Below are 10,629 nucleotides of genomic sequence, written 5' to 3'. Positions count from 1 at the left end.
CAATGGAATATTTGTAGTAGTATTTGTAAAATTTTAAAAGTATTTAATGATGCAACCAAACAACTTTCCGGTGTTTATTATCCCACTGCTCAATTAGTTTTAGAAAATTTTTCTAATATAGTATTAGTTTTAAATGAACATATTAATAATGAATCTTTATCTCCTTGCATCTTAGCTATGAAAACTAAAACTAAATGGGAAAAATATTTTTATTTAATTCCTGAAATTTATTTAATTGCATTTGCTTTAGATCCTAGATTTAAATTAGAAGTTTTATAAGAAATGTTAACTTTATATTATGACGCTTTAATTCCAATTAAAGATTCTTCTTCCCCTGATCCAGTTAATATTATATATAATGTTAGAATTTATTTATATGATATTTATAATCAATATTATGCAAAATATGGAACACAAATTAATATTTCTTAAATTCAACAAACTACTAGTAGTAATTTAAAACTTACAAAAGCACAACTCTTATTAAAAGAACGGACAAAACGTCCACGAGGATCCTCAAGTTCCACACAGGAACTTGAGAATTATTTTACGACTTCTTTTGATTTTAATGAAGCAGATAGCGAAAACTTCGATATCTTAAAGTGGTGGTCACAGAAGGCTCAAAGCTTTCCCGTTCTCTCCGTGATCGCAAAAGAAATTTTAGCTTGTCCAGTGTCTGGAGCAGACGTTCAGTGCCGGCGGCAACATATTAGATGAACGACGATCAACTTTGTCTCCCGACTCATTGGAAGCCCAAGCATTACTGGACGATTGGACCAGAGCGGAGAAAAGAATTCAAGGAATGCAACTTTCAGATGACGAAGTTGAAGATTTTGATACTGAAGGAACAAATACGACAGGAACAGGAAATGGAAGTGAATGAAAATGTAAAAAGGATAAAAATGTAAAAGAACTACGTGGGCTTTGATTCCCCTAAAGGGATACGTAGGCAACTTAAATAAGACCTTTTTTTCAATAAATTTTAATTTCTAATTTTTAATGTTTTGTTTAATTTTTAATTTTTAATTTTTTTTTAACATATTAATCTTGAACCGTGGCGAACCGTGAACCGAACCGTGAACCGGCGGTTCTGAACCGTGAACCGTAACCATCTTGGGCGGTTAAGGTTAAGGGTCGACCTGTCTGGAACCGTCGAACCGACGGTTCTGAACCGTGGTCAGGTCTATCCTTGAGTCCGTTCATATTTAATTAATTTTTTAAAATTTTGAACTCTTCTCGGTCAATCATTTTTGTCAAGAGTATTTGGTAGATTCAGAGGTCTCAAATCCGTGTAAACAAATACTAATCAACTGTAATCATGCATATTCAATGGATTGAAATAATTTCCAACCGTTTAACCAGTCAACTGAGCGTTTGGAGAAGGACGTCTGTAAAAGCTTACACGATGCAGAAAGGAAAATGTGAATGATTTGGCAGTTAGGCCTACTCTAACACGATTTGTAATAGAAAAAACAGATACGGATAAAGCTTACAAGACATACTCGTAGACTCGTTTTGGCAGTCAAAGTAAACAAACCGACAAAAAGAAACACTAACTTTGACGAGGTCTTAACTGAGTGTACACGGTTTCCATTTTCGAGTTTGCCTGCAACTTCGCTTGCCTCCGCTGGCACGACCAAGCTTATCTGGTAAATATACACATCAATTATTATTATTATTATTATTTAAAAAATATTTCATTAAATATACTTCACAAATATAAAACATTATTATCTTCAAATGCACTTATTAGACATCGAGATATAATTTCCTACATCAAAAATTTATTTTTCACGTAGGGTCTAAAATAGGATGATGTCAAACATTTGATAGACCTAAAGTCTAGTGGCAAAACTTTAGATAGATTAATCAAGTACTCATAGTTCAATTTTTAATTATTATGATGTATTGTAGGATATTTTTTTCCCGTAAAAAAAAAATCTATATGGACATGAGTGGTTGAGCAAGGAGATGCATGTACTTCAGATTTATCTTAATATTCGATCGATGAAAATTAATTGCAAGTGAGAACTTTCTATCTGGCCACCTGTAAAACTTTGATCCATTCAAAGAATTAAATATTTGGATTAAAAAAAAAGAATTCTATAGGTGAGACTTTTGGAGAAAAAAAATAATGAAACCCCCTTAAGCAAGGCTTTTAGAAAAGTAGACGAAGTCCGGAAGGTGCCACTTTTAAACATCGTAGAAATTTTAAAAGCGTGACTTTTTGAGCAAGTGAACGGAGTTTTGAAGCTGAAACCTTTAGGCACGTCAAGTGGTAAAAGTGTAAGTTTTTTAGCAGCTAGATGAAGTCTTGAAGGTGCTTTTGGGCAAACAAATGAAGTCATGGTCTTTACATTGATGTAAGCAACACATCGTATCGGTTTTGTCATAATGGATTTTTAAGAGTGTCACACTAGACGCATCAATGCGTCATTGGTTTTTTTATGAAGTTGAAGCGAAGTCTTCAAACCATGTTATACTTTGGGAAAATTTGTATGTAGTCTTTATTGACAAACATAACTTTATATACATTTTTCATTGGAAAAATTCTTTCTTTTCACTCCCTAATCTAATATACTTACCTAATTACCTCTGATATTTTAAGTATAAAAAGTCTAAAAATAAGTATAAATCATCTTAAATTCAGTACATTACACTAGAATCTAGTATATTTTCTATCAAATTGAGTACGATTCTTTTTCCACCTCAATTGGATGGAAAATATACTAGATTTCCTTTAAATGGTACTTAATTAGATGTAAAATATACTAGATTTTCTTTAAATGATACTCAATTGGATGAAAAATATACTAGATTTTTTTCAAATGGTACTGAATTTAGGAGGAATTATATTAAATAGAAAAAAAATCATACTCAATTTAATAGAAAATATACTCGATTCTAGTTTAAAATACTGAATTTAATAGGAATTATACTCATTTTTAGACTATTTATACCTAAAATATATGAAGGACAATTTTAATTAAAAAATATACTCGAATATACTAGATTTTCTTTAAATGATACTCAATTGGATAGAAATTATACTAGATTTTCTTTAAATTATACTCATTTTTGGACCTTTTGTACCTAAAAAATCTGAGGAGTAATTAGGTCATAATATTTGCATGAGGGAATTGAAGCAAATAAAATTTTACATGCAGGGAGTGGAAAAAAAGTTTTTTATGAGTGGGGATTACATACAAAATTTAAATTGTGATTGAGAATTTTTCTCTACTTTACTCTTATACTTTTGTATTTATTTTTTTATTTATTATTTTTGTTACACTTATATATATTTGGCTAGATCAACTTGATGCAGGAGAACATTTGGCTACTAACATTTATATTATTTATTATGTGTGTGAGAATAAGACTCGTGTTTATATCCCTTCTAGATGACCTTCTACACCATCTATGTATTGATCCTGCTTCCTAAAAAAAACTTCAATTCAAATAACAAAAACTCCACCTTGAACCTCAAATTATACTAAAACTCCATCTTAATCGGAGCCGGCTGGGGCTGTCAAGGTGAGGTCGACGGACAGGGCTCCATCTCTAATGGCTCCTTTTTTTAAAAATAATATAATATAATATATATATATATATATATATATATATATATATATATATATATATATATATATTAAAATATTATGATATTTATTTTTTTTTATAAAAATATCTCCTAAAGAAGAGAAAAATATCCATGTTTCTCTTTTATGATTTTTTTTTTATATCTATTTTTTTAAATCTTAATATTTTAAAATTTACTTTTGCTCACTTCATCCACACCAATGATCATTATCCAACGCTACAATCATCGCATTGTCATATCATTACTCTCACCTATCAATACTATACAATAATATATGTGTTTAAACACATCGATTTAGATGAAATTTTTTTACTTAAATTAAAGAGAAATTTTTTTTACACCGACCTTTTAAAATCTAGCACCGACCTGATCTTAACCCAATTATATATCACCATTTTATATATATATATATATATATATCCAACTATTTACTTGGCAGTGGTGGTTGTTCAACGGAGTCTATGTACTTGAAAATTTTGGATTTAGATTTGGTAAGTTTTAGAAATTAAATTCATCTGTGCAAAATTGACAAATCCAAATTTGCATTAACTTAAATAAATTTGCATTGGATTTAAGTGTGAAAATTCAATTTGGAATTATTGCACATGACTTGAAAGTTGATTTTGAAGAAAAAAATTTGATAAATCTAGTTAGTTGAATTAATTATTCGGGAGGATCGATTTAGTTGAATAAAAATTTTTTATCGATCATCAGGATAAATCGAGAAGTATGTATAGTGATTAATCTGAAGTCCAGTATTCTTTGGTTATGCTCTCTATTTAGAAGAAAATTTTTTATAAATACGTTATGATTGGAGATCGAACCGAGGGTAAGGTGACAATTTAAATATCTTATCACAGTATTCTAACCTCGGGTACTAAGTTGATTTTGACTTTTGACTTATTTAAAATTGGGAAGAAAATCATGATTTTACGATGGAAAAGTAATTTAAGTCTAATATATAGTTCCAATAATCGCTACGACTTGATTGAACTTTGAACATTAAAATATCAACCGATCATTACCATACTAATATATTAAATTTTTTTCTTTGACAAATGATATTTGATTAGGGATGAGCGGTCAAAATTGAACCGATCATATTGAATAGACCAAAAATTAAATAAATCATTTTTTTTTAAATTTTCCTATGAGAAGAACTTACAGAACTTATAAAATATCGATTAATTTGATTTTAGATCGAATTAACTAAATTAATCAGAATTTTAAAACTTTATTCAATTTTAATTAAAAAAGAGATTTTATTTAATTTAGAATAATTTTAAATAAAAAAATAAATTAATATTTATATATTTAATCAGTTTAATTTATTCATTTAATCAATTTATTCGGTTTAACCAAATTACAAAACTTAAAACTCAAATCCAACTAAATTAATCCAAAATCGAATCAATTTTTTTTTAAAAAATAAAAACTAATTCAGTATTAATTCTATTTAATCAAATTTTTACTCATCTTTATATTTGATGATAATAATTAAGATCAAATTGATTTTTAAAGTTTCAGGCAATTAATTTCAACCTACCGGGACATCTAATTGATAATATATAGGGACAGATCTTTTATATATATATATATATACTTCAATAAAGTTGTGCCCTACAATATTTTAAAACATAAAATTTATTTATAATATAATCTAAATATATCCATAGTTAAATCTTATTAGTCTCAAACAATCTTTAACAAATTCATTCTCCATTTATTGTAAAGTATTACCTTCATATGCTTCATTATTGAAAAAGCTTGCTTAGTGATAACAGTCGAAATAATTAATATTAAAATAAGATGAATCAATCTAATCAATATAACATAAACCTTTATCGTTTACTCTCAGTCAGTTGCTGACATGATTCAATAATTATAGAAATTTTCAAATTCTTTATAATGTATGTATTAATTCATACTTCAAAGCAATGATGTCTTGATATATAAGATTTTCAAGATAAAATTTTATTACAAGCTTGTAAATATTATTATTATTAATTGAGTCAAATAAATTTTTAAAATCTAAAACTATACTAAAAGAAAGAAGTCCTACTGATAATTCATTCACATATTTTTCTTTTTCCTGAATCTAATTCAATACAAGTAGGATGATCAATGACTTTCGTTAGAAGATTTTCATTAGTTTCACAATCTTTATTCTTAAAGAAAGAGAATATTAATATTTTTTCTTTTTTTTTAGCAAATTGATATTCTATTTCCAAGTAGTTCAAGTTATATTTCTAAATAAATAATAATCAAATAAATAAATAAACAATAGTCAATGCTCAAAGTACAATGGATTGTGTGAGAATAACTTGAGATAAAATGCAAGCTATAATCTTATTCGAAAATAAAATCCTAATAGCTAAAGACAACTAAACTAAAAGAATAATCTACGAAGAAATAATGACAACTAAGTGTAGTAAAATAACCAAGTGCAGTAATATAATGACAGTAAAAAAGTTCTTAATGTAATGCAGTAATCATATCAGTAATAGTAATTTCAATCCAATTTCCAAACCAACTAATCTAGTACAGCAAAATAATGACAAAATCAAGTCATCACCCAACAAAATCAAATGATTAAACCGCACAAAACCAAGGCTGCGGCCGCACAATGCTTTGGCAATGCGGTCACACGATGCTTTGGCAGCGCAACCGCATGATGCTTTGGCAGCACGACCATGGTGATGACAATGGCAGCGGGAGGCAATTGCGAACATCAAAGAAGAGAAGAAGAAAATATTAGGGTTAACTCCGTCCTGTACTCCTAAGTCTTGTCCTCGGAGAGCTATGCTACGAGGGTCTATGCCGATGTTGTGGAAGTGGAATGTCTCGGGGCAATCTTCCTTAGGTCAAATCTGACATGGTTACTAATATTGAGTTGGCTCGAGTTTGAGTTTCAATATTTGAACAATATATGTAAATAAGAAGTCAAGTAGGTAAAAGTTGACCGGAAACTTAATTAACTAGCAAAACCTAACTAGAAGTTAGGTAAAAGAAAAGTCCTAACTGGAGGTTAGGTAAATAGAAGTCCTAGTGGGACTAGGTAAACCTAGTTGAAAATTAGGTTAAGTCCTAGGTGGGTTAGTTAGGAGTTAACACTTGGCACAAGGGAAGTACTAGTGAGACGGGACAAACTTAGTTGGGAACTAGGTTAAGTCTAAGGTGTGTAGCTGGGAGAGAAATAATTGACACAAGTGAAGTCCTAGTGGGGCCAAGCAAGGGAAAATCCTAACTGGAAGTTAGGCAGGGTGGAAGTTTATCGAGTGACTAGTCCTAACTGAGGTTAGGTAAAGAAAGTCTAAGTGGGTCAAAAAGGATCATACATTAGTAAAGGAAAACCCTAATTAAGGTTAGACAAGGTGGAAATCTACCAAGTGACTAGTCCTAACTGGAAGTTAGGCAAGAGAAAAATTCAAGTGGGTCAAGAAGAACCACACTTGGTGATCGAAAGTCTAACAGAAAGTTGGCACGATATGGAAAGTCCAAGTTGATCAAGGATTGACCAGCCACTTAGTAAAGAAGTCTTGGTAGATCAAAATTGAATATATGCTAGGCAAGGAAAAGTCCCAACAAGTCATGGAAGGATTTGGATTGTACAAAGGAAACCTAAAACCAGGTTTAGGGATTAGGTATGGGCAATCGATTGGTCCAAAGCCAATCGATCATGTGATCGATAGGGAGCTTTTCCTCGCGAAACAGAAAGGTTCTGGATCAACTGGGTACTCAATCAAGGCCAAAGACAATCGACCAAGTGATAGATTGAGAGCTGTTCTTTGTGAAACATAAGAGTTCTAAATCAATTTGGTAATTGATTTAGCTTGAAGTCAACCGATTAGGAGAAGTTCGCGAGTAAACAATAGAATTTTGAATCTATTGAGTGATCGATTAAGAAGCTGCTCAATCAATTACATTATGACTTAATCAATTGGGAAAAGTGAAAAATAGTCATTGCAGGTTTGGACAGCTGGATTTGATCTAAGCTGGCATGCATGATACTCGATTGGGAGCAAGGTCAATCTATTTGAAACCCTAAATTAGTGCAATATAAAGGATTTTGTGAATGATTCAAATCACTCTTCTTCTCCACCAATTTTCATCGGTTCTTGGACAATTCAGAGTGAAGCGCTGCTATATTTCTGAGTCAACAAGAGGCTAAAGCAAAGTAAGAAAATGGTAAGCAAAGGAAGGTTTCTTGTTGTAATCATTTTCAATTTCTTTTGTAACATAATTTGCATTTCTTGTGTTTGAGCTTGTACAAGCCTTCTCTACCTCTAGATTGTTTTCAAGAAGAAAAAGTATATTCATAGTAGAGTTGTGTGCACATTGTGGATTCTTAGATTAGTTACCTCAATAAAATGGAGATCAAATAAAACAAAGATGTTAGCGATTACTTTAAGTTTTTTCTACAACAAATAAACAAGTAATTGAAAATATTCACCTCCTCTAGCTCTAAGTGTCCTGACAGAGTGTGAGCGGTTGGACCCAGGCAATGTGTCTTCACTGTGTCATTGGAACTTGGATGACATGTGCTACGTTCTGGAGATCAAGAGCGACAACGCGGGATATGAAAGAGTGGATACATAAAAAAAAAAACCTAATGAATCTTTCTCTTAAAATTTTTTTTGGAGGCTGGATTATAGGGTTGGGCTATAGCCCAGTATATACCCATTATAGATCCGTCTCTCATTATATATATGAGACATAAAATTAATTATTCATTTAAATAGTAATTGATATGCTTCTTCTCTATAAAATTTTAGTTACATGATGTGATTTCTTGCTCAAGTCAATATGTATAGATAAAGACGGAAAATTTTAAATATCCCCAAAGCTCCTTCCTTATCTATGATCCAAATAATTCATAACTCTCATCATCGTTCTTAATTCACAACTCAATTTTTTTTTCAATCCTTATTTTCTTAATCTCTCTACTCTTTCAAATAATTTCTCTATTTTAATTTTATTTCTATATTTCTATTATTTACTATTGGGATGAGTGATGTTATTAGAGAGGGATGAATAACGATTCACTTCCATTGTTTAATTTTGTTCATTGTGCTTGTCTACAAAGAGTTAAAATGCAGTAAAAATATAAACACAAGAAACAAAACAACACAAACACAACAAACAAATTTTACTTAGTTCAGAACTATAATTCATTAATTCCTATTCTACCTAGCAATATGATCACTATAGGAGGTAGAAAAACCTCTTGCAATCCTGTTCCTACAAGCAACACAAATAAGAAAATAAAGATATAATAACAAATAATAACAAAGCAAATGAAATAAACTTGAAACATTAATTATTTTCTTATTGTTTTGGATTGGTTCGTGAAGGTTTGTAATGCAACAACACTTACTCATGAATCCTCCTAGAATCGACCAAGAATATGTGCTCAAAATACTCCACGAAATCCTCTTTTATAGGGTTGTTGACATGGCTAGAAATAGCCTAACAATCGATTGCTTGTCACCATTAGTAAATTTTTCTTCCAAACTTCGAATGTTGTCGAGCTTTCACCACTCAATGACTTCTACCTCAACATCCAGGTCATTAGTCAACTAATCTACACTTAACAGTCAACTGTTGCATAAATAGTCAAGTTTCACAATTGAGTTTGTTAGGACCCATGCGAGCTAGAGGAGGCGAGTTGAATAACTCCAATTGCTTCTCATCTTGATCTCGTACTCAACATTTGAATGTGCAACAAAAATTTGAATCAATACTGATGCCACATGCACAACTCCAAAATTTATTAATTGGTATCCGCCTTTTAGGCGACTAATCCAAAGCTTGCTCCTAGTGATCTCCCTCCACTATAAACTTCTCCTTTTCGACTATCTTCTATAGATGGAGAAGCCTCTTGTAACATGTTCTTACAAGAACAAAACAAGAAAATTAATACAAAGATAAATGAAATAAAAAATAACTTTACAATGAGAAACTTACTTTGGATGCTTTCTTATTGCTTGGAAATATCTCTTGTTGATCCAGAAATGTACTATAACTTCGCCTTAGAATGTTCAAGAATCAACATTGAAAATCTCTTTGAAACTCCTCTTTAAAAGCCGTCGGGCTAATTTTCACCTATTAGTCGACTAATCTTGCCCATCAATTGATTGATATAATTTCCCATCGTTGAACGACCTTTGGACTTTTTTAAATATGTTTGATTTTGTCAATTATTTGAACATTAGTTAATTGATATTAACCATTAGTTAATTAATATCATTAGTCCGGTCGAACAGTCGAATCAACTTACTTCTGTTTGATATCTAATCGACATCAGTTGACTGATATCAACTAATCCGGTGGTAAGGATAGGGGGGCCCACTCATGTAGGGGTCAACGACACGTGGAGGTCAAGGTCAAGAGGGTCAACCTTAGGGCCTTGTCGATCGGGGAGGCCACTTGGTCGACCGGCCGGTGTAGCTTCCAGGTTGGCGCGAAGATAGCTCGACCACGGGTCGAGCTTCCGACGCTCATGAGTTACCCGTATAGAGAAGCTGTTGTGCCGAACGGTCCGTCCGCTCGCCTGAGCTGCAGAGCAACTAAGACACATTCTCGTCCGAGTATGTGACCAAGTGGCCTTCTCGCTCGGTCCGGTATGCTTGCATTCCCGGGCGCCATGGGGCCGAGCGGCCATCTCGTCCGACCTAGTAACAGACAAAAGACTCAGAAGAGGACAAAAAGGGCAGCTGGTGACATTAGCCTCGAGGCAGCTGTTGCCGACTAACAGCATGGTTGGCGGTCGGGCCGTACAGAGAATCGTACGGTGGAAGTTTCTATTGTCATGTCAGAGATATGCTCGGACGGTTGCAATATGGCGTCAGACACGTTTTTTTTACACGTCCGTTTCGAGGTATGCTTCGAGGAACGTGCATGCCTCGAGAAGCATGCATGCGCCTCCCAGGGATCCTATATAAGGACTCTCAACTTCGACGGAGGTATGATTTCTCATCTACTGTAGCCACAGTCTCGTTACTCTGCTTCCTCATTGTCTAACTTGA

Source organism: Zingiber officinale, chromosome 1B (genome assembly GCF_018446385.1).
Source record: "Zingiber officinale cultivar Zhangliang chromosome 1B, Zo_v1.1, whole genome shotgun sequence".
NCBI classification, from domain to species: domain Eukaryota; kingdom Viridiplantae; phylum Streptophyta; class Magnoliopsida; order Zingiberales; family Zingiberaceae; genus Zingiber; species Zingiber officinale.
This window is presented reverse-complemented; position numbering follows the sequence as displayed.